The sequence below is a fragment of the Protopterus annectens genome, chromosome 6.part0 (genome assembly GCF_019279795.1).
Source record: "Protopterus annectens isolate FY-2018-M chromosome 6.part0, PAN1.0, whole genome shotgun sequence".
In the NCBI taxonomy this organism is placed as follows: Eukaryota; Metazoa; Chordata; order Ceratodontiformes; family Protopteridae; genus Protopterus; species Protopterus annectens.
In genome coordinates, this window is record NC_056737.1 from 399,103,041 (window position 1) to 399,129,970 (window position 26,930).

The window sequence follows — 26,930 nt, forward strand, 5'->3', positions numbered from 1 at the left end:
CCTTGATGATTGGATGGGAGAAAGGAAATTCATCCCAGGGATCACGTCAGTCGCCCTGCTAAACAGGGGTCCAGGGAAGTAAATAGTGTGGGAAGAAATAGCCAGGGAATTGTTATGGCTAGGCTTGTATAGGCCGTAGGGCCGATAGCCTAGTACCAACCTATGAACCTATGAACTACTGATTGAAGCACAGTTTCTGTGGGATCTATTCTTCCCCAGTTCAGCTGCTCCTCCCCTTGATGACTCAGATCACTTTATAAACTCTGGGCCTTTCTCACTGGAGACCAACTCCAGCTGCTGTGCAGACAGGGAAATTCTTCAGAGACATCAAGGTGGAGCACATCAGAACCGTGTTAAAATGACATGTTGATGTTATATTAGTCCTTATTCCGTATATGTGTTGATAATAACTTACTCTTCCTTGTAGCACTTCATGTGCACCTCTGAACTTACATTGTTAGTATCCTGTCTCAAGTGGTTAGCTGACTGTTAACATTTTGTGAACTGTTTAAATAATAGAATTCTCCTGCCAAAGGCATTAGGAACAGGTAGCTTCAATCCTGTTTGCGTCAAATGAAGACTTTACTCATTACAACCACAACAGAAAATTCTGAAATTGTGCATTCTCTTCATTTACTCATTAATTTATACATCTATTGTCAGATACCCCCCACTTTATTTTATTTAAGGTCACAGGGGAGACAGAAATGATCCAAATAATATTTCAACATATCAGTGTTGATTTTTGATGTCAAGGCCTCAGTAATGCCACATTTCCAGATTGCCATAGAAAATAGACCAAGTTTTGAAAGAACAGTTAAATTCCAGTTTTGATTTCCTTTGATGAACTATTGGGCCTTCTTCCAGATGGTAATTCATTTCATATACTCACTAGCCTTGTTTGAGAGAAGTACCTCATGATGCTTGTATGAAATGTACCGGCTCTCATACACAACTTATTACTTTTTGCTTCTGTACCACTTGTTTGTCCAATATTGCCATAAGCACCTTGACATTTAGATGTTTATGCACCCAAATAAGATCTTATAGGTTCATAGGTATGTACTAGGCTAACAGGTTCATAAGTAGGTACTAGGCTAATGAGCATCAGGGCCTTTGTAAGCCTAGCTCTGCAATCCAAACCGAGGTATCTTTCACTGTATGGTAATATTTTACAGATTCATTTTGCCTTGTAAAATATCTTGAGTATGTTCCAATTTAAAGTCTGTATCAGTGTTAAGAAGAGAAACAAGAATAATACTCTATTTGTCAGGGGTTCTTTCAATACTTTTCACAATCGAGGTAACACATTTATATATCCAGAGGTAACAGACCTTAGTATACGTCTAAGAATACAAGAACATCCTCCTTATATTAATACGTTACTAAAGGTTAGCTGTCTATCAGCAGAAACACCTACATTTTTATACTGTGTATGGAGTGGCATTCACTTATTCTCAAAAGCATGTGGGTATGGGTAATTCAGCTTAGAGGATACTAAATGCATTGCATTGCACTTTTTTTGTTGCTATTAATAGAAATTTAATTTTTGTAAGCCTGTTTATAGAGTGGTCCAAACTGGCCATACACTGATGTAATCAGAGTAACTGCCGTGAAGTCATTAGCAACCGTTTCCATCCACACAGTTTTTGTAGTATGGGTAGTTGCCAAAAATGATTAAAATAAGAACACAGAACAGGTGCTTGGGATATGTCCCAAGATATGGTAAATGGTATGGAGTAATCTTGCTTGATTTTAACATGTAATTTTTCTATTCTGCAGCCATAATTCCATCCATCAGACTATGTCGGGGTTAACCCCCCATGTGTCCATATTGTAAGGAATAGCTGAATGTGGAAAAGAATCAAACGCACTAGCACAGGCAGACTTAAATTCAGACCTTCAACCACTGGTATGTAGAAACTAATTAGATCAGAAATGCAAGGCCTACCTTTACTAAATCCATGTAGGTTTACTCACGAGGCGGTGACAGTATTTTAATTAATAATCTCAAGAGGGCCCTTTCAAACCATTTTTCTACAGTGCTTATAAGACTGATGGCTGTGTAACTCCTGGGTCTATATTATAACATTGAAGTTCAAAAACTTCGAATGTTATAATATCGAACCCTTTAGAGCGAAAGCTGACAATAGCGAAGCCTCGGAACATTGAAATTTTACCCAGGGTAAGATTTCGGTGGTCCGTGGCTTCGCTATTTACAGCAGTGTGGTGTGATGGTTATGGACCGGGTTTAGGGAAGTGAGCGAACGGAGGTTATGGATTGGGTTTAGGTAAGTGTGGTGCGATGGTTACGGCCGGGTTAAGGTAAGTGAGCGAACGGACTGGGGTAAGGTGAGTGTGCGGTAGTTAGGGACTTTAGGGTTAGGGCGCAGGTGAGGTGAGTGTGCGGTAGTGACAGACTTTAGGGTTAGGGGTGGGTTAAGTGAGTTAGGGTTAGGGTGCGGGTCAGGTAAATGTGCGATTGTGTGGACATGATGGTTAGGATGGGGTAGGTGAGTTAGGGTTAGGGAGCGGGTAATGTGAGTGTGCTATAGTTAGGGACCTTAGGGTTAGGGTTGGGTTAAGGTAAGTGGGTAGCTAGTGGTGTATGTCTGGGTTAGTGTAGGGTTTTGTGAAGTGTATGTGTGTGGATTATTTATTTTGGTGTGCTTGAGTTGTGTGTATGTTTGTCGGAACAGCTAATTTTTTCCCTGGGAAAAAAATTGCTATTCTGGCTGCTCGGTTTTCTGGTGTTTCGATTGAATGGTGTCGATATTATAACATTTGATGTTTTAGACTTCAATGTTATAATATAGACCCATAACTCCTGGGGTCACCTACATTCCTTCTTTTAAATATTGCTGAAATAATGTTTGATTTGTACATCAAATGTATGCTTTTCTTCTTCTCCCACCATAACTGGCCTTTTTATTATTGTATATATCAATAATATGAAATTAAAGATAATGTATTTATACAAAAAGTATTACAACAGAAGCCTTTAATTGTATAATTAATGTTACACAATGGCTATGCAAACTAGAGAATTCTGATTGGCTAGTGACCCACTTTAACAGTGAGGATATTGAACAACAATGTCACTGTGTCTCCCTCTTCCACAGAAAATTTCAGATGATTAAATACAAATGAGCCACTGTATAATAGCACTAATGCAATCCATAGACGTGTTATTTTGCAATAATCTCTTGGGACATCAAAACACCTGGCTTCACCTCATGTTTTGAATCATCAAAGTGTGACATGATTACACAGTAACACAACCCTTGTTGAGCCTTATTGTTTAAATATAACAACTAAGCATCACCCTAGACACATTCATTTTTGCTGTATCATTTTTACCCTTTTTATTTTCTCTCCTTCTTGTCTAATGACCACTGGAGCCCACAGTTATGACAAACTGTGTCCACATTAAAGATCGTGACTGTGGTGGGGATAATCATTTAGGTAGTCCTAAAAGAAAACAAAAAAACAAACCAACAAAAAACTCTAATCTTTGAGCCTTATGTCGTACACTCATACATGCCCAGTAGCACTCAAGGAGGCAGACATGAATTGGGATAGTGAATTTCATGAGTGATGTTAGCCTGCAACCAGCTCTGCACCCCACAGAGGCAGATGATTCCTGTTAGGTCACCTGGACTCCACTTGGGAACCTTAATGATGTACACCCCCGAGAATGTGTCCCATCCCTTCCTTCCAGGAAGAGACAAGCAAGTACTGCCTTATCAGTCTTCTCCCACCTCAGCTGGCTTCTCCAGCCCTCTAGATGCCATCTGGCATGTAGTCAAAGCTCCAGCCATATTCATTACACAGCTGTCTCTTTTGTATCCCTTTATTTCATTCTTGTGCTAAAAACAGGGACATTTCTTGTCCTTGTACTAGTCAAAATGTTGCCTCCTTAAAAATTAATTTGCTCTTCATGGCTTATGTGATATAGGCTTAGCTGTAACTTTAGTCAACACATAAGGTGAGATTGAGTGCTTTGCTCTCTCATGACTGGTGTTCTATAAATAATACCTGGCAGGGGAGCGTGTTGTGCAATGAGTTGCTGCCAGATGGCCAGGTCTGATCCTAAGAACAAACCCTGGGAGAGCAAACTCTCAGCAGAAAAGAATGAATCCAAACCAAAACTGCAACCCTGCTAAGTGTAATTAAAAGAAATTGAGATTTCTGGCTTTTTTTCTATTTTAAATTTGCAAGATTGCTGAACATTCATGGTTACATTGCTTAACAATCATATGAACTGGGAAATCAGGATTTTGATAAGTTTTTTTTTCAGTAACAACCTATTTGAGTAACATAACTTAGAAAAGCAGAAGAAATTCTAATTTCCATTGTTTTTTTTTTTTTTTGGGGGGGGGGGGCTGAGTTATTTGATTGATAAGCTTGCTAAATCGAGAGTTACATGACTGAGAGGTAAGGAGTCTGGGAAGGTTTTTTTTTAATATTGCTGGTTGCTACTATTTTCTAAAAAAAAAATGATTTCATAAAGGAAATGTCACTGTTAGGTTTGTCTTTTGCCAAGAGCATTGTACCTGAGTTTTCTAGCAGGATATGTCTCATTCTTTTGTTGTGACTGTCTCAGTAGGAGCAAACATTCCTGTTGGGAAACTTCTATGAGTTTCTATCTGGTTCTTTTTAAAAGTTTGCATCCCTCCCTGCAATGCATAATACTCAACAGCATACATTCTTTGAATGTTTTATTGCTGTTGTATAATAGCCAGTTCTTAGTACTAGTATTTTTAGAGCTGATTAATATGCATTGATTTTCTTGTACAATAACAGCCATCAAGATTGCCTACTAGGGTCCTTGAGTTTGCATAACCATTGAAAAACTAATGTCACTGAGTGTGGGCGGTTATATAGCTGGCTGAGGTTTGTCATATCTAGCATTGATTCTGATGTAACATATTGATCCTGAATGCTTACGTGATATGCATTTTAGCTCTGATTTCTCATACTGAGTTTGGGTGCTGATGTGCCTTGGTTGTTGAACAAGAAAGGGGGAAGCTGAGTACTAATTCCTTATTGACTCAGAGCTATGCAATGTGAGCAGTACAAATGAACAGACAAGAATAAACTGTTTCATAGCCAGGGAGTCCTTTCAAACCATCCAGATCATTAACTTTTATTGATGTTGGCTCATCCTTTTTTTTTCTTGATGTTCAGCATGTGCATTGCCTGTTTTTCTTGTATTTGTTTAGATATGTCATTTTTGACTGTACCCTGCATGACAAAATTTAACTAAACTCATGGTGTATGTTACTAATCTCTCTGTGTCCTGTAGTTATTTATTTTTTAATTACTTTTATTGTATATTGAACCATGAGTGATTATTAATGAATTAATAACTGGGTTTAATGTGTATTGCATTTAAGACTGCCTAAATTGTTCTGTAAGTTTTTTCTCCGTGGGGTTCCATTGAAAATGGAATACATGTTCCTTCTCTTTCATCCTATGTAGATCTTCTTCTTCTTTCAGCTTTTCCCTGTTAGGGGTCGCCACATCGGATCACCTATCCACTCATGGTTGGCAGTGGAGTTTTAGAGTGTCGAGTTGCCAGCCCAACCTTCCACAGAAGGCACACACATGCACGCACTCACGCCTAGGGCCAATTTATGTGTCCAATCCACCTATAGCATGTCTTTGTGGGAAGAAACAGGAGCACCTGGAGGAAACCCACGCGACCACAGGGAGGACATGCAGACTTCGCACAGAAGGCACCTCAGCCGAAGATCGAACAGGAGAACCTCTTGCTGTGAGGCGGCAATGCTAACCTCTGCACCACCGTGGCTGCCATCTTTCATCCTATGTAGATAAAAACTATTAAATAATAAATGACTGGGTAATGACTGAGGTGAATAGAGGTGGCTGAGTGGAAGTGATACACCTACACTTCAGGAAGACCTTTGACTCAGTACCATCCTGGAGGTGAATGTGGAAGATATAAGGAACAGACATGAGTGAATGGCTATGCAGATGGGCAGAAAGCTAGCCAAAAGGCAGGAGCCAGAGTGTGCTGGTAAGTGGAGTAGTGTCAGAAGAAAGATAGCTTAAAGAGTGCTGCAATAATCACTAGTACTCAGACCTGTTTAGTATATACATAAGTGAATCATTTTTTTGCAGAAATGGGATACAGTGGAAGACAGGGGAAGGTACAGTAGCAGAGACAAAAGTAGGTTCTCATTTGGGTCAGAAGGGTGACAGCTCAGATTTAACCTAGAGAAATGCAAGGTGCTGCACCTGAGAATAGTTCATCCAAGGACAGTATATAAAGTAATGGTGCCAAACAGGAGAAAGACTTGGAGGGCTTACAGTAAATGTGGATCACCAGAAGCAATGTGGTCCAGTCAATAGGATGTTAGGATGCATAACAAGGGAATGGAATCTAGAGGTAGGGGCATAATAATACAATTATGCCGCACTAGTGAGACTCCACCTGGGGTACTACATCCATTATCATCAACCTTCCATGGTTAAGGATGTCACCATAGTAGGAAGAGTTCAGCTTAAGACAACTAGGAATATAAAGGGATAGGGGTGGGTGGGTGCAGAATATAAGACAAGATTCAAAAAGTCATGGATATTATTGTTAGAAGCTAGGATGGAGAGGAGTACATAGAGTTGTCTCGGTGGGGGTATAGGTATAATGTGTTGAACAGAAAGGATAGGCAGGCAGAAAGGAGCATGGCATACAGCAGGGGGATACTCCATTCATTTTGGATATGATGATATACTAGTTTACTCAAATGATAATGAACTTCCTAGCTGGGGTGTTAGGAGCAAATTTATGGGTGCATTGAACTGGGTTAGATGGGGTGAAGCAGGAGATGTAGCTTATCTTTTACTTGAGCAAAGCAATTTAGTAATAGCGGATGACATTTTGTTTTGCATTCTTGGTGGGGTCTTAGTTATGGGAATAGTGGGCTTGTGAAATTGAGAGTTGTCTAGTGGTCACATGACTGAGCAGTTAGGCATCTGGATAGTCATTTTTTTTAATATTACAGCTTACTGCTTTTTACTGGAAAAAAAATGATTTCATAAAGGAAATGCCAATTTTAAGTTTGTCTTTTGCAGAATATTGTCTTGAGAATTTATTTTATGTAAACCTTGGCTTTTAGCAGGCATATTTCATGCTTTGGTTTTGAATGTCTCAGTGTGAGTTATAGTCAGTGGTCATTCATGCTAGGACATTTATATGAGTTTCTGACTGGTTCTTTTTGAGAATGTGCATCCTTTTCATCACATGTGAGGTGTTAGCTGCACAAGTGAAGCAGTCTAGACAGATTCTATCTGCTGTCACATGTAGGCATATGTGTTTATATATGGTTTCACTTCATAGTCTCGAATTACTGAAATCTTGAAATTCAGTAACCCAAGACTATGAAGTCGAACCATTCACAACACCGAAACTCACAATCCCGAATCACACAGTCACGAACATACATACCCCATACACCACTTAACATACACACCATTCCACCCACAGCACACAAACCACACAACCCTACACTACATATAGGCAGGGGGGCAAGCCCCGCTGCACCCCCCCTACTTATATATACCAACTCCGAGGTCGCACATAACATAAACAAAAACAAACCACACACCACGCCATCCTCCACTCGCTCGCACACAAATACACATCACACATACACAAACACCAACAAATCCAACACTCACACTCACACTTACACCTCCCTACCCTTACCCACACACACACATCATACAAAAACACACACAAACACTCACTTACCTGCGATTTCAGGCACCATAACACTACACACAACATACCAGAAATGCATAAGCGCAGATTTGAGCTATTCAAATTCACTCTTATGCACTTTCGGCCTTCTGGTTTTCAGCTTCATAGTCTCGGGTTACTGAATTTCGAGATTTCAGTAATTCGAGATTATGAAGTGAAACTATATATATATATATATATATATATATATATATACATACACGTATGTGTCATGGGTATACAAAGTGGAACATATATGATTGTGTATGTATTATGAGGTAAAATGAGCCTCATCATTCAGAAAACAGTGGTGCATCTAGAACTGGCATTGTTGATGCATTCACGTTCCGAATGAGAACCTAATTCACTAACTAAAGCTAAAGTCGAGCATGCAATTCCCAGCTGTTTAGTTTGTACTGAATACTGCCCAAAGGCTAACAACTTAGTGTGGGTGTTGTACACTTAAGAAGTGGATACATTTTATGATAAATTTTCTAATTGCAGTGGGATACTTTGGGATATGTGCACTTGTAGCAGATACCCTGAGCAAATGCTTAGTAATGACCTGATGTGAATGTTGTGACACTACTTCCTGCTTTATTCATTTTATTTCAGTTTTCATTTGTTTACTGGGAAATTCCAACTGACATAATATTCCATTTTCAGCAGAGGCCCAGGGAGAAAAGCTCCACATTTACATAATTTGGTTACAGTTAAATAACAAAGTTATTACAAAACCTAATACGGAAAAACAAAATATTAGCTAAGTAAACATTCACAACTTCAGTTCATTCTGTGTGAACATATACATACAGAGTGCAAATATTTGGACAGAGCTAACAGGCTGAAAAAGTAGTCGATAGTTAAAGAATTCACAAGTTGCAGTTTGTAGAGATGACAAACACGTTGAGTACACACTTTGGAACAGAGAAGAAAAGATAACATAGGGTAGCCAGAGTTATATTTGTCCTTTATCTATGAAATAGATTGATTATTTTCAGCGAAGGAAGTAGTACGAAGTACGTAGGGAGAGAAGGAGGGAGGGAAGGTTTTATTACTTACACACACAGCAACAGTGAATACCACGAGTGCTGATGAGGAGATGTGTGCAGTGATGCATGGAATTATGCTTTTAAGTAACAGGCTTGAAAACCTAATATACTGTTTCTGCATACCTTTCTGTCTGTTGTTATTCAGGATGCTAATGTAACATACTGAACAAAGCTGTGATATTAGTCAGTTATGATTTTTACTTTTTTTACATAACTGACACTGATTTTGCCCTGGTCTGTTGATGGATGTTGTAATGTGTCTAGTAGCTACAGAAGGCACTGTATGTGACATGCTATAGATGTAATAGATGTGGACATCCAGCAGTGATGGAGTGTTGAACCCAGATCCTCCAATCACTGCTTTCTAATTTCCACTGCTTTCTGTGATTTAGTGCCTTGCTGGAATCCAGCTGTCAGATTAGATCTGCACGGAAGGAAGTTAAGCTGCACATGCCTTAGGCCAACAGGTGTGGAAGTTGAGGCCAGCACTGCTCTCTGCGTTTGTTATCTCATTGTATACATGACTTAGAGTAGAACAGAAAATATGACTTGCAGCAAATGAGGAGTCCGTCTGATTCATGATGAAGACGGGCACCAGTAGCATGTTAGGTGTCTCAGAATATTGGGAATGAGGTGGTTGAATATTTGTGCGGAGAATATCACAGCTGTTAGGAATGACACAGTTGACTGTGTTTGTGGAGAAAACTGCACGAAAAAAGTGAGAAACGTTGTTACTGTCTATGCATGAAGCCTGTTGAACCCAAGAATTGGTGGTGTTAAAACGCTATTGCACTGTATGGACTGTTTACATTACATTGCATCATGTCTGACTCAGGAAGAGGCAGTTATCTTAATTGACTCTTTTAGCACAGTTAGTTTTCTGTCCCCCAGTCCTCCAGTCTCCATTCCATCTTTTCTTATGTGCTGCATGCCTTTTTGAATGCTGTCTTGTATTCCTGTTCTACTATCCATTCGAGTGACTCAGGCCCTCTCTGTTAAGGAGTACGTTTTAGATTCAGCGACAACTTAGATGTTCATCGTGCATACAGCTGCAGTAATCACAGATGGGTTCTCTGCCGTCAGGCGGTCCCTCGGTCGGCCGAATTCCAAAGTCTTGGTCCGGCGTCGGTTGTTGTCGCTTTCTCTTCTGACGTCAGTGAGGCCAGAGTATATAAGACACAGCCGACGCCATGTTCTTCAGTCTTTTTTGCCGCGCGGTGCCCGAAGCAGAAGCAGTTCGCAAGTGCCGGTCGGCCAGCTCCTGAATTACGAATATTTTGGAATCCAAAGTCTTCATTAAAGCTAAGTACCCCGTTGGGGAAACTTTTCTTGCCTCAGACGGATGTCAGAAAAAGTTAATAATTGTATTTCTTGTGGGAAGCAAATACCGCATAAGGATTTCCATTCCCGCTGCATACCTTGTTTGGGCCCAGACCACGACGTCTCGGGCTGTCGCTTTTGCGCTACCTTCAATAAACGCACTATTAAGCGTCAGGCGGAGTTCGCCCAGCACTACTTTGGTAAAGTTTTTGATTATAAAATGTCGTCGGACACTCCGACTACCGTTTTGACCAAAAAATGCAAGGAAAAGGACTGACACGCGAGGCCCGCGGTCCCCGCCGACACCACGCCAAAACAGGCTACACGTGGTCCGGTTCTCAGCGAGACGCCGTTGCAGTCCCTGACTACCGACGACACTTCTTTGGCGGTGTCCTCTGTACCCGAGACCACTGGGTCCTCGGCCCTTTCCCAGACTACAACCGAAGCCTCTGCTAATGTTGAGCCTACTAATGTGGACAGGTCCACCTCCACCCATGGTGTATTTAGGCCCTCATCTTCTTTTTCAATTAAGGCCTTTACTAAATCCAAAGCAGCCAGGCAGCCCATGAGGCCTGTTGTACAGGGCCCATCTCCAGGTCCCATGCCTAAAAAACAGATGCTTAGAATGGCTGAGGATTTAATTACTCTTATCAGAGGTTCTCAACCCCCTCCAGACAAGAGACCCAGAGTGGAGGAAGATTCTCCCTCTTCTGATCAGGGATCCATTTTATCAGAACATTCTTACTCTCCTTTTGAGGATTCGGATGCAGAACAGTCCATTCCCTCTGTATCCCCTCCTGAGGATTTTTCCTTTGGGGAAACCTTACACACCTTGAGGGAACACTTCCACTGGGAAGGCCAAGACTTTTCAGATTCCAAGAAAAGACTTAGGGAATTTCTTTTGTTACCTCAACACAGACCTCTGGCTATACCCCCTGTTTTGGACATACTGGATGATGTCTATTCGGAGGCTTGTCTTAACCCGGATTCTCTGCCTCCTGCACCAGTCAAACCTGATAGGTATTACAGAGTACCCAGCTCTCACCAATTTCTCTTCAAAAGCCATAATGCTGACCCTGAAACCATTTCACAAGGCCCCAAGGGATTGAAGGCCTCCACTGCCAAAAATCCACTTCCAGCAGAAAGGGAATCAAGATCTTTGGAAAGGTGGGGGAAAAAGGTTTATTCCTCGGCCACCCTAGCCATGAGGGCTTTAAATTGTCAGTTTCATATGCTTAAATATCAACAGTTCCTGTTATCACAACTGAGGAACAAAATGTCTCAACCTGAACAACAAGATTTAAAGGAGTTACAGGATATGATGCATAGTGCAGAACAAGTGGGTAAACACACCTTACAATGTGGTTATGAGGCCTCAAGTAGAGCGGCAGCTACAGGATCAGTCATTCGCAGACATGCCTGGCTTAGGGAACAAAATTTACCTGATCATGTGAAAGCTAAACTTCTAGATGCTCCTTTACAAAAGGATGTGCTGTTTGGTACTAATGCTGAGGAGATACTACGGAAAATGGAAGAAAAAGCCAAATCTATGCAAACTGTCAAAGCTTTCTTACAGGTCCAACCACCACGTTTTAGCAGAAATTGGCCTTCAAAAAACTGGTCCTTTCCAGCCACTGACAAGCCCCAAAGAGGTAGATACAGATGCACAAGGGGCAGAGGGCAATCACAAGGATCATATAGAGGCCGACAATGGCAAACTCCAGCACCAAGAGGTGGCGAAGACAGTGCACAACAATACAGGAAGCAAACCCAATGACTCCCTCATTTCCATGCCAAGCATGTCTCAGCTGCAGCACCTTTGGGAGGAAAACTAGCACTATTTGCAAGCAATTGGCATATTGTCACAACAGACAAATGGATCCTGGACATTATAAACAGAGGCTACAAATTTCAATTTCACACTCTTCCAAAAATGAGAGGCATGCCAAACCTGCCACAAAATCAAAGGGCAGAGTCACAACTGCAAATTTCAAAGCTCATAAGCATGCGAGCTATTCAAGAGGTTCCTATTCACCAAAAAGGTCAAGGTTTTTATTCAAGACTTTTCCTGGTACCAAGGAAAGGAACCGACTGGAGACCCATTTTGGACTTATCGACCCTAAACACATTTCTAATCGTACCAAAATTCAAGATGCTCACATTACAGCAGCTTCTTCCCATGCTGGGCAAGGAGTTCTGGCTGGTAACATTGGACCTCAAGGAGGCATACCTGCATGTCCCAATCAGACAAAGCTGCAGAAGATACCTCAGATTTCTTGCAGGTTCAATCCACTTTCAATTCTCTGCATTTCCCTTTGGCTTATCTACTGCGCCCAGAGTATTCACAAAGTGCCTGGCATCAGTGATTGCCTACTGCAGACTTCAAGGAATACAAATTTACCCTTATCTGGACGACTGCCTGATCCAAGCCGACAGCAAGAACATACTTCTGGAACATCTGGCATATGTGACACGGTTACTGCTTTCTCTGGGATATACAATCAACAAAGAGAAATCAAGGCTAACACCATCCCAGAAAATAACTTTCCTGGGTGCCAACTTGGACACAAACACCCAGATGGCCTACCTTACACCAGAAAAACAAGGGCAACTATCTCAGTACTTCAAAATACTAGCAAAAAGTACCAGGCTTACTGCAAGGAAAATCCTGCAGGCTCTGGGATTCATGGCATCTTGCATTCTATTAACCCCATTTGCAAAGCTGCATATGAGGAAACTTCAATGGTACCTAAAAAACCTATGGTCTCAACACAGTCACAGTTTGGAAACAATAATACCAATAATTCCATGTTTGCAAAAGGAATTTCTATGGTGGGCCCAAGCATGTCAAGCAAACAAAGGCCTCCTATTCTGCAAGCCTCAAGCAAAACAAGTCATAACCACAGACACCTCAGACTACGCCTGGGGGGCGCACATGACGAACAGGTGCATTCAGGGCAAATGGTCCCAAAAAGAAAAGCACCTTCACATCAGTCAAAAAGAAATGCTAGCAGTAATAAATGCAATTACAGCTTTCAAGGACTTCCTGCATCCAGGACAATTACTGATAAGAACAGACAACACCACGGTAATGTGGTACATAAACAAACAAGGAGGAACACATTCATACCCCTTGTGCAGACTAGCCATGACTCTTTGGAACTTGGCCCTGGAAAGACAAATCGAACTTCAAGCACAGTACTTGCCAGGATTGGAAAACACACTGGCAGACAATCTAAGCAGAAAAATGACAGATCCACACGAATGGAAGTTACATCCTCAGGTGTTTGCAGAAATAATCCAAGCATGGGGGAGGCCAGACATAGATCTTTTTGCCTCCCACAGGAATCATCAATTGGAAAAGTTTTGTTCAAAGACCTTTCACCCAAAGGCCTGGAGAGTGGACGCCCTTTTATTCAGTTGGACAGCATGGACAGTTTACGCATTCCCACCTCTGCCTCTTCTGCCCAAGGTGCTTTTGAAAGCAAGAACAGACAAACCGAAGATGATACTGATTGCTCCAGATTGGCCAAGGCAACACTGGTACCCACTCCTGAGGAGCCTAACACATACTCCTCCCTGGTCCCTGCCTCTAATGCCTCTTCTGCTGACTCAGCACAGCTACAAAACTCTTCACAGTCAGCTGAAAACACTCAATCTCGCTGCATGGAAAATTCCTTAACACCACAACAGAACCTACTCTCCAAGGAGGTACAGGATGTCATTTTGGAGGCCAGAAGGCCAGCTACTAGAAAAGCTTACTCCAAAATGGAAGCGGTTTTGCTCTTGGAATGAGAAAAAAGGCCAGGACCATAGAAAACTGAACTTGCCTCAGGTATTACAGTACCTAGCGGAGCTATTGAACAGTGGACTTTCCTTTTCTTCCATAAAAATCCATGCCTCAGCCATCTCTGCAGAATTCAACACAGATCCTCCTTTATTTTCTCACCCACTCTTACGACAGTTCCTCAGAGGGGCTAAGAATATAAGACCACCAAGGAAACAACCAATACCAGCCTGGGATCTTAATTACATACTAGAAAAATTAACATTGCCTCCTTTTGAACCAGCTGCCTCAACAGATTTGCAATATTTGTCCTGGAAGACAGCCTTCCTTCTGGCCATCACTTCAGCTCGTAGGGTTTCTGAACTTCAGGCCCTCATGGCAGTGCAGCCCTTTCTCATTTTCCATCAGGACAGGGTTTCCCTTCGTACCAACCCATCATTTATGCCTAAAGTGGTATCCAGGGTAGCTTTAAATCAAGCCATACACCTATCCACCTTTTACCCCAATCCTCAAAACAAAGGGGAAAGGCTGCTACACTCCTTAGACATCCATAGGCAGCTTTGTTATTATTTAGACAGAACAAAGTCCTTCAGGAAATCAGAACAACTCTTTGTGTCCTATGCTGTAGGGGCTCAAGGGAAGCCAGTTACAAAGCAGACTATTTCAAAGTGGATAGGCCACTGCATACGGTTTTGTTACTCCTATCATGGGAAATCTGTTCCTGCAGGTATCAGATCACACTCCACCAGGGCCACAGCTACCTCTACAGCCTTCCTCAGAGGAGTTCCTACCAAAGATATTTTGGAGGCAGCCACTTGGAGTTCTGTACATACCTTCACAAAACACTACCATCTGCCTTTATATTCCAGAACAAGAGCAGGCTTTGCCACTGCTGTTTTGCAGGGCATTCTGGCTCAACCCAGTTCCTCCTAGTACCTACCACCCAGTGCATAGCTTTGGGATTCTACCCATCTGTGATTACTGCAGCTGTATGCACGATGAACATAGTACAGTTTTGTACCTACCATAAATGTAGATGTTCGAGTGCTAATACAGCTGCAGTACAGGTTTCCCTCCCTCCTTCCCCACTTGGCAAAGGCATGAGGCCTAGCAACCTCTTCATACTACCTGACTGGGTTATCCGGCTATGTTTTATTTGCTTGCTATCACTGATTTTGGATTATATTGCATTGCTTGTATATGTATATAAGCACTATTTAGGTATTGCCTTCCTTCTGGGGGCACCTGACATCTGGGGCAAGAAAGACTGAAGAACATGGCGTCGGCTGTGTCTTATATACTCTGGCCTCACTGACGTCAGAAGAGAAAGCGACAACAACCGATGCCGGACCAAGACTTTGGAATTCAGCCGACCGAGGGACCGCCTGACGGCAGAGAACCCATCTGTGATTACTGCAGCTGTATTAGCACTCGAACATCTACATTTATGGTAGGTACAAAACTGTACTTTCCTCCATTCTTTTGTCACTGCCCCTCCCCCATCATTCCTGCTCATTATGATCCCTTCATGTCTACCTGATGTGATACTATGCTCAAATGTCATGCCCTCCCTTATTCTTTCTGTTCACCATTGAGATGAGGGTCAGATGTTATAATCTCTGATCACACCCTATTCCCTCTGTTCCACAAAACCTTCTGGTGGAATTCCTTTGGACTATTGCCAGCAACCAGATCTCCTTCTCCATTATGTCTTCCAGATCTGCGTAGAGTATTTGAAATGTGGCTTGACTAAGACCCAGATGAGTGGGAACATTACCTCTTTGCTTATAGAGGCTAAACTTGTGAGCATATACCCAAGCTTTGGTTTTGCTGCTGTCACAGTCCTTTGCTACTTTGGTCCAGTTCATGTGTCATAAACAACCCCAGATCTTTTTCCTGTTCTCTCAGCATCATTTCCACTATCCCAACACCTGATACCTCAAACCAGGGCTGCTGTGGTCCACTTGCAGCACTTTGCATTTCTTTGCAATGAAGCCACAGCTGCCATCTATTTGCTCAACTGGTCAGCCTTCTCAAGTCCCTCCTTAGACTGTTCCTCCTTCATCCTCCACTGTTACATCCATGTTTGTGTCATTTGCAGAGTGGTTGATTCTGTTCTGTGTTTCCTCAGATGTGTTTGAATTGAATACATTGAAGAATATCAGACACCCGTCCAATACCTCATATGCTCCAGTAGCCAGTTTCTTTATTTCAGATAATACCCCTCTCTTCACAACTCTTTGTCCTGTTTTTTCCAAAATGCAATAGTCCTGTTCCCTTTTATTTGTCCTATCCTCATCCTGTGTAGTTTCTGTAGTAGCTCTGTATGTGGAAATGAGTCAGGGGCATTGCTGAACTCCCACTTGGCCACATATGTAGGTATTTAACTGTCAAGATCTTCTACAATTCAGCTGCAAAACTGAATAAGATGTGACATGACAGATGTGTTTGATAGCCATAAGCCTATAATGGTTGCTGTCTTGGGAATTGTTATCATTTAGGAAAGGAATTGACATTTTAAAATGGTCTCTACTTCCCAGAGTTTTCTGATATTCACTTTGTACGAGGGTATTGTACTTGCAGTATTCCAGTCTATAGGCACTTCTACACTGGCCTGTAATCTGTTAAAGCTCTTCACTGGGGATTCTCCAGCAAACATGGCCAGATTCCTGAGGGCACTGGGAGGCAGCCTGTTTGTTCCTTGTGCCTCATTTTCTCTTATTGCAGCTATTTCCCTTTCCTCTACCTCCATCTGTCTCTGTCCTGGTGATCTGTTTACTTCTTTCACGGCTCAGTCTTAGTTCTCTCCCTTTCCTTTGAGAAGATCAAGGCAAATTATGTATTGAGCTGTTTTATTCAGTCTTCTATGTTCCTTCTCCTACCTTCATTCAACCTTGCTGGGTCTGTCCCTCCCTCCCTCCCTTCCTTCTTTCTGTAGTATACTTAAAAATACTTTGCTTCCTTTTATCATCCTATCTGTCAGTTTCAGTTCACTTGGACTATTGCTGTCTTCATCTTGTTTTTTGGCCTTCTTCTAGCCAGCTTGTACTATGACTCCTCCACCTGTCCATCACCTCCTTTCCACCTCATGTGTGCACTTTATTTGGCTGTCATTACTTAGCTTACATTCCTTTGTAGCAACACTGACTTTGTCATCGTTATTATATTTTTGACTTGTGCTTATACTATTGCCCATAGCCTTAAGTTCTCCATCCCTGATTTATGTCCAATGCTTCTTCATCCATTACTTTGTCCCATTTCCCTTATGTCACCTTTGACCCTTTCTCCCTTCTCATCATAATCCACCCCCCTGAAATTCCATGCCATAAGCTTTATCACTGGCTATTTTCTCCACTTCCCTGCCCTTCATCAGTGTGTTGTGATCACTGATGGTTGAGGTACCTCTTCTTGGACATTGATGTCCTTGGCTACCAAGGTTAAGACTATACCCTGAATTTTGGTTTGTGTGGAACAGTTCTGTACCAGCTAACTGTACCTTTCATTGTTCAAAATCTTAATCAATTCTCAGTCCATCTCAGCTCAGTAGCTCATGATTACTTACTCTAATCCTAGCCAGTTTAGATGCCCAGTGAGTATAACATATTGCCTACATTTAGCCCACTCCTATATTTAGTTACTTGTTTCTCATCCATCTCCCCTCTTAATATATTAGTGGAGTGGGGCAGCTATATTGAACCAATCCACCAGTACTCCTCTCTTTGCTGAACCTTAATCAGCAGTGCACTTGCCATAGGTTCTGACTAGAAAAATTCCTCCATGATTTTCATGCCGTTAGTGCTCATCTCTGAATGGCTTTCCATTTGATACCCTTCTTTGACTACTATTAGTATTTACCCTCCATCCCTCCCCTTCCTGTTGTTCCTGAACAACCTGTATCAGGGCACGTTCACATCCCTCTTCATTTTGTCACTGGCCCATGTTTCTCTAACACCAGCAATGCCCACTCTTCATTCCTGCATTAGTGATACCAGCTCCTCATCTTCCTACCTAGAATACTTGCACTGCATATGTGATGTAACACTACCCAGCCATGCTTCTGTGTTTACTCAGAAGGTAGAAAGTAACAGTACTGGATGGCTTTACCTTTGCTTTGGACTGGATTTCTTTTGTCCATCATAAAACGGTGTAAAACTTCTCTGTGTGGAAGATTTTCAGTCCATATATTTCTAGTTAATCACTGTATATTAATCAGATCAGACAGTAGTAGAAGTAGCGATCTTAAACTCGTCTTAAGTCAAAACAAAACAAAAAATAATAATAGAAAATATATAATTGTACAGCATTACTAAGTATTCAAAAGTAATCCAAGCAAGGCAGGCAGTCTGTTTCCAGTCAAAAATCCTTTATTAAGTACACAGACAAGCGATCCAAGTAAAACAAAAATAGAGTAATAATTTCCTTACAAGCTTTCTAAATATATATATACTTTTTATCAGGCATGGGAGTGGTTCATTGTGCTGTAAAACAAAGTGTTAAATTCACATCCCTTCCCCCATCAGTGTGACATTCGAACTGGTCCTACCCTACTTAGTAGCTGTCATAATAATATATAACCCTTATGTACTTTAAGTAAAATTTATAATGATGTGGTACCTCTTATTTAACCAGATTATTAAGTAGATTATTAAGTCTATGATTTTATCCAAGACAATATACTACATGGCTGGAAATATATCAACCTTAGTTCATTTGGCAATCAAAAATATATATAAATATATACATTTACATTTTGCAAGTAAAAATTCAATTTCTATTTTCATAAGCTATTGTTAACAAAGATCGCTTTCGTCCTTCTAGACTTCTTCAGGTCTGTGTACAAGAACCCTAAAAACAATGTATATAATTGTATAATTAGTTAGTATTGTTATTACACATCATTTTGATCATGATGGGGGAAGGGATGTGAATTTAACATGTATACCAATAATACTTTGTTTTACAGCACAATAAACCACTCCTATGCCTGCTAAAAAGTATATATATATATATATTTAGAAAGCTTGTGAGGAAATTATTACTCTATTTTTGTTTTATTTGGATCGCTTGTCTGTGTACTTAATAAAGGATTTTCAACTGGAAACAGACTGCCTGCCTTGCTTGGATTACTTTCGAATACTTAGTAATGCTGTACAATTATATATGGTCTATTACTACTTTTTGTTTTGTTTTGTTTTGACTTAAGACGAGTTTACGTTCGCTACTTCTACTACTATTGTCTGATCTGATTAATATACAGTAATTAACTAGTTATATATGGACTGAAAATCTTCCACACAGAGAAGTTTCTTACACTGTTTTGTTTTTGGACCTACTACACTTTAGTGGGTTGTTTTGAGACTTCGGGGATACCACGGAGATTACTTGCCTTTTGTCCATTATACATTCCACTAATTATTTTGATGTTGGTTTGAATTTTGAACTTAGTGGTTTTCTGTGCATCTTGGTATTGATTTTTACTTTAGTTAAGTGTATTCTTCGCCATATAAATTTTTAATCTTTATTATTAGAAATAACAGCCATACTTAGCTGATCAGTGTACAAACCAAACGTAACACAGTCTGCTATAGATTAGTTATGATGTACAAATCGGACAGATGTAAAACTTTTGCGTTGCTCATTAGTGGTCTTTCAGATGCTGAGGCTGGGAGAAACTGCAGTTAGTACTAATGCATTTTTCTCTTTTGTAAATATTAATATGGCACCTGCTAAGCACTAATTTTGATGGAAGACATTGAATGTTTTTTGTTTTTTGGATGCATAGATTGTTGGTGCAGCGTGTCGCATGTTATACTCTGAGATTATGAATATAAAGCATTCATATAATAATATGTAGGGTGGACTCTGGCATAATGCATCTTGCAGTAATTATTTTTGTGGCATATTATAGTATTAATGCTGAGTAAGACAGTGACACAGCCCATTGACAATTGCTGCTGTGTAATTCTCTGCAACTAGTGTGTCTAACTGAGCACAGATAGTGACATGACTTCATGAATGCTGATGTCACCTGCAAATTAGAGCACTGGATTTGTAGTGTAATTCAGTACTGATGATGTCATTCACTGAAAGTCAGTGGCCATCAAAATTAACTTTACCAGATTCTGTTCAGCAGAATTGCTGACCTAAGTTCATTAGCCCACACCTTTGTTTTCTTTTAGCTCAGCCACTGAATTCTTAACGGCACTTTCATCAGTAAAAAGTTGAAAGTTTAACTAAGAAAAATCTTGCCAAACGGATTCAGAGTTACCAACAGTAAACCAGAAAAGTGTATGTCAGTTTCATTGTCATTTACTGATCTTATGATGTAATGAGTAATGACAAAACAAAAGTGATGTAATAACAGCCAGTGGTGAATCTTGCATGACACAAAATGACATGGAGCATTTTATATAGTGTCAGAATGTCAGGGATATCACATCTTGTGAGGCAATATGAATTATTTGATGATCATGCAGCATGCTAAGAATTTTTATACTTTATTTAATACCAATAATAATGTTATATTACAGCATTTCTTGTTTACAGTAGATGCACTCTGTTTTAGGATAAAGAACAGCCAATGCAAACACAGAAATATTAAAAATGGGTGCACAGAAATGTACAGATCTGAGCCTGTAATGTCATTAAAGTGTTATTAGACTGAAACAAATGCTGCAGTTGTGATTACCATCATACATATTTAATGCAAAACAAAAACTACAGTAAGGCAGAGCCTAAGGATTGATCCTTGATCAATATACATTGTTAGGAGAAGAGGCTCACAGCAAACTCAAAGGCTACCTCACTTTGCAACACTTCTTCATGCCCATATTTATTTTACTACTTTTTGTATAATGGAGGCTTAGCTAAACCCACAGTTGCAGTTTCTGTTTCATCTCTTAAAAATAAGTAAACATGCAAGTATGGTCAAATCCTGCAAATGGTGGGAAATGGAGTGCTAATTCTTTGCAGGATGGAAATAAACATGTAAATCCTTGGAACTGTAGACAAGCCCACAAACTGCAGTCCAAACTAGTTAGCACTCCAGATTTGTCACCTTGGTCATCATCAGTGCTTCATTAAAACACAGCTGGGGCAGCTTGCCACATCTGCCCTTAGGGAAAGTTGCACTTATTGAAAGTGAACCCACACAAAACATATATATATATATATATATATATATATATATATATATATATATATAGGATCCATACTTGGCACCCTTCTCTTTACAGTTTTTACTAACAACCTCAGCTCTTCAACCCAACTAGCCTCCACAGTCCAATATGCTGATGACTCTACATTAATTTGCTCAGCCCCCAACCCCCAGGATCTACAAACAAAAATGCAAAAATCTTTCCAGGACATAGAAAGCTATCTCACTAGCCATCAACTCATACTTAACCCCAAAGTTAATTGGCTTCAATTACAATAAACCTAAAACATGTCTGACTCCACTTTCTATCCTTTCCACAAATGGAACCAAAATATAGTCAGAACTTGTGTTAGGATAATGCATTTTAAGATTACATTGTGACTTTAAAGTTATCAATGGGATATTATGTTTACTGCATGTTTGTAGTACAGGAACTGTCTGGAGAACTTGTGCATAATTAAAAAAAAAAACACCCTTACTGATTATGGATTGCTACTCAGCTCTTACATCCCGCATTTTCAGAAGTAACTGTGGTTGTTGAAAGATCCCCCCCCCAACCATTCACCATGAAAGGATGGAGTCTAAAAATCTATCTGCTGGAGGTACACTAGATAGTTGGGGGGGATTGGATGGGTCAGTTAGCCACTGGTGTGGGCTAAAATGGCCTAGCTTGTAGGTATTCTCAATGCTGCAAGAGATTATTCAGACAGAATAATTATCCTCAGACTTGATAAATTATTTTTAAGCAACTATTTATATTCAGCCTTGTGCATGCACACACACATTAAAAAAATGAAGAAGAAACAGGAGTACCTGCAACCTGAAGTCATCTTTCTTTTTCTTTTTCAGATGTGTTTGACACACAGGTGAAAAAAAATGTACCAGCCACTGGCTGTTATTCCATTTTAGTTAGTAACTAGCAATTTTATAGAACTGTTTGTCTATCATAACTACAGCAATGAATGTTATGTTATCACAGCAAACAAAAAGTTATGGTAGGACCTGAAATAGAATTTACCTTGAATAAAAATAGAACAGGGACATTTTAAATGTACACAAATGTGACACAAATAAACCTGACACTTTTAATTCATTTTAAGAAGTGACTTTCAGAATTTCATGCATAGTTTCCAGAAACTTAACCTTTTAAATAATAAATTAAAGATTTGCATGATCACTTTACAGTAAAGCCTTGCCAAGTCATTTACACATACTGATGTGTTTTTCTGTCAGACATGTTTCATGGTCTCAGTAGACAGGTCTACACTCCCAGCTGTATTCTCTGGCCAAAATGTTAAGTATTAGCTGTGGCTTCTGTATAGCGTGACATAACCTTATATTATATAATAACCTAACATTTTTTTATTGAAGTAGAGCTGTCTATATTATTAAACACATCACAGAATGAGTAATGCTGCAGACCAGTGTTTGCATCTGTTAAACACTAACTTTCCTTTAACACAAGACTGACCTGTATTCGATGAGGGCAGGAAATACAGAGTGGTGAATGACTTCCTCTTTTTATAAACCTCCTTTAAATATATATAATTTTTTCATTTTTAATTGTTACAAAACTTATTCCATTTTAAAAGTGTAGTCTGATGCAAAGTAAATCCTGAGAAAGCAAATGTGACATATTATGTCATGTGATCATCACTGATCTGAACAGTGAAAATTATGTGTCTTACTGATAGTTGATGAAACATTCTGCGTGTGAGTGGTGGTGATTATATGATACATTTGTTGTTAAAGGTTATTTGATTTATAGAATAATAATAGTACAATGTATTGATATCATGCTGTTATGTACCAAATGTCAGTGTGAGCTATTGAGAGCTTATAATGTAAATGCATTGACAATACCGACTGAATGTTGAAGGTATGTCGTGCTTTGTGAAATGATTTTATGAATTGCTCAAAACTGATGTAATCTAATGATTGTTAACATATCATTATGGATGGCACAGTGGTGCAGAGGTTACCGTTGTCACCTCACATGAAGAGGTTATCTAGTTCGAGTCTCATCTGGGTCCCTTCTATGCACAGTATGCATGTCTTCCTTGTGTTCGTGTGGGTTTCCTCTCGGTTCTCTGGGTTCTCTGGTTTCTTCCCACATTACAAAGACATGCATCTAGAGCATTTCTCCCCGGGTCTCCACTGAAAATTGGCTTGTACCAAGTTGGACAAATGTTAAATAAAAGAAGCAAATAAAATAAATAAATTAATAGTAATGATATAACAGGATAATATTACAGGCATTGTGGGAAACAACCTCATAGAACATTAACACCCAAAATAGCAAAACAGTGACTCACAATGGCATAATTATATCCCATTATAAAGTAACCAGGATGATATCAAGGTGATGCTGCCACATGGAAGGTAATCTTAAAAATAGGGTTGGATTTCAGCTGTTTTCAGTATTACTGTACTTTGTAACAGTATAAACTTGTGGATATTGTGGTATATTTTTTGGAAATATGATGCGTAGAGAATTTCTTTTATTTAACACACAACACTGATGATATATGTCAACACTGATATTAGCATAACTCAAAAAAGTGCAGAGATTGTGCTAAAATATTCATAGTGGTACAGCTAACCTTAAACTGATATGATACTGTTGCATTTCTTATATACTAACAATGTGGATGACTCGCTGGGTATTAATAATCATGTGAATTACTGAGGGCTAATGATACAGTTAGCTGAATGTCGATGTGACCTGTGCATTGCTCAGTACTTTTTAAGCATCGATGGAGTAACATAACGAATGCTTGTGATATTGGTAATAATATGGAAGGATTGGAAATGTTCGTATGAGATTGTACGGATGGGTATAAAGGGCTGATGCACCATAGTGAGCATGGGAGTGTGAAGTATGGCTTGCTGCTGTGATGTGGGTACTAGAAGTAAAGAGTACCATTGATGAGATGACAGTCTCGGGTGTATGCAGAAATGTTAGTGTATGGATCACTGTTGCAATAGCCTAATGTGTCTTTCACCTCTTTTTACAGAGTTGATAATATAGAGGATTATGAGTGAGTCACTGATCTTAACTGGTTTATTATGTGTTCTCAACATGTATGCCAAGAAATCCACCTTGTGAGCAAAGCCGGAGGGGTGAAGCTTGGCATCCATGTTGAGAACACATAATAAAGGGTTACAATCAGAGACCCGATCATAATTCTTTGTAGTCCATGGAGCATAAAGCTCCATGTACTACTAGTTAGAGAAAAAACTCACCGAGTGTTTACCAGCTTTTAAAGCCATAAAACACTTAGCAAGCTCTGTCAGAAAAATACTGTAAGAGATTCTGTTAGGTTAGAAAAAGTCAGGGACACTTTACTGGCACAGACAGGAAGAAACAAATTTGTTGTTTTATTCTGCTACTATCATTTGCTGGTCAGTATTGACAGGCTTAACTGCCTAGTGTGATACCACATCTTAACAAATGAAGCTGCAATGCTTAACATTTGTTAAGATTGGGTCTCCTGCTATAGAAGCACTTAACTGATTTTGTATTTTTCCGGATACCGTAACATAATCACCACACTCTATGCACTGTTAACATGTTAAGAGTTTATGTTTATATACTTTGCCAGCTGTTTTAATGACACATAGCAGTCATAGCGTTTAGTATATTAAGGATTTAGGATCAGCAGGTATACCGAGCAATGCTGTTAATTGAAAATAATTATTTTTTATGGGATATAAATGCTGAATTCTGATGCCAAGATAACATTTTGTATTTGCTGTAATGTATTATACTACATATTGGTGTAACATGGTTTAGTAATAATATACTAGGTGTTTATGATGCTGTAGTACACTAAATGCAAATTCTGATCTGGTATGTCTAGAGTTCACAGCAGTGTAAAAGGCAGAACTGGCATACAAAACATTTATACTGCTGGAACATACTAAGGTGTGATGTGACTATGCATATTTTTATTCATGCAAAATGAATATACTAACTGATGCTGAAAACCTTGTCAGTCAGATGTTAGTGATACATTAATGAACTCCAGTGAGATGCTGCTATCTGCTGAGGTCTGATGTGTTTTACATGTTGGGTACATGCTTAAACTATCCCACTGTAACTGTGCACAAGCTGTAATGGTACTTTGTGAAAGCCTTTCCCATCTCTTTGCTCTTAATAATGCATCCATGTGTATTCTAAATGCCTCCTGACACCTGACAGCAGGACTGTGGGCTTGTTAACAGGAGTTACTTACAGCTAATGAAGTGGTGGATGAAAGAAGGATCTTGTTTCTTGTCTGTTTTTAAACTGTGGACGTGTTCACAGGTTAGAATAATTTCCAGTGGATTTTCCTTTTTTGAGATCATTAATTAGAATTGTTGTTATGGGTTACGAAGGTCACAGCTCCTCTTCTGCTTTTTAGGGCACCTCTGTGGATATCTGTTAAGATATTGTGGTTTCTGAGGCAGGGCATGCACTAAGGAAATGCACTGCTGTGGGGCAGGTATGTTTATCTTTTAACAAGCCACCTATGTCTCTAATGGACACAGGCAACCAGTAAATGGTTCATCTCTCAGGCCCCTTCTTGTAAATTTTTTGTCTCTCAAACCCCTGCTTGCACTTATCAAGGGTATTGGAACTTGTCTCAGAGATTTGGGATGCATGGCTAGACTTAAAAAGGCCCTTGTGGTCATTAGCCTAGTAAACACCTATGAACCTATGTGAGGGTCAGGAAAAGGTAGAAGGCTAATGGAAATGGCCTGCCTTTTGGAGTATTATCAGTGGTACTACACTTGCTTAGATCAGCTTTCTTATTTCTGAGTTGAGAGAGGAAAACAAGTGGAGTCTTCAGGGAGCAAAAAAGGTAGTCAAAAGGTATTCTTGAATGGAGAAGCTTGGTAGAACCATAGCTGTGTCATGTGGCACTCTGTGCAGTTCCTCAAAGTGGTGCCCCTCAACATAAAAAAAGTGTCTCAAAGTTGAGGGGCAAAAAAGAAAAATTTCTTCTGCATTCATTGTAACTGAGTACACCCACACACACACATACACACACACACACACACACACACACACACATACACACACACACACACACACACACACACACACACACACACACACACACACACACACAGATACTAGCAGTGACTGTAGGTCTCAATCATAAGGCCTTCTTCACATATATCCACAACCTCAAAAGGAAGCACCCAGATCTGTTCAGAACTGGTGGTCAAGGATACCACATATGCAAATACTGTAGATATAGCAAACTTGCTGGCTGTCAGATTCAGATAAAATGTTACTACCTATCAGTAAATCAGGACGTCCCCAGTACCTGCCCCCTTCCCCTTATATCTAGGGAACAGGTCATCCCTGCTCTCTCAAAGGCAAAAAATACAGCCTTCATGGGACCTGGTAACATCCTAGGCTGCATCCTACGTGAACTGAGGCAGGAACTTGCAGCACCATTAAGCATCCTATTCAACCAACACTGGCTTTGTCCCAGCTGAGTGGAGGACAGCCACTGTCATCCCTTTACATAAAGGTGAAGCATCCACCGATCCGTGAAATTATAGACCCATCAGCCTAACTAGCCTAATCTGCAAGGCCATGGAACAGATTATCATGGACCTCATTAACAAGGACATTGGCAACCTCCAAACACTTGATCCCACACAGTTTGGCTTCATCAAGGGGAGGTCATGTCTGCTAAATTTGGTCGATTTCTTTGAGACAGTCACCAAAGCCATGGATGAGGGGAAGACGGTGCACACCGCCTACCTTGACCTGGACAAAGCCTTTGACATTATTTTGCACTCAAGCATAATAGATAAACTCTCTCAACTAGGCAATAATCCATATGTTAC

The 26,930-nt window shown here is 40.1% G+C and overlaps 1 protein-coding gene across 1 annotated transcript in view; it reads left to right on the plus strand.

The window, feature by feature from the left end:
* RAB15 (RAB15, member RAS oncogene family) overlaps positions 1 to 26,930 on the plus strand; it is a 768,359-nt gene that overhangs the window by 30,367 nt on the left and 711,062 nt on the right. The window lies entirely within an intron of this gene.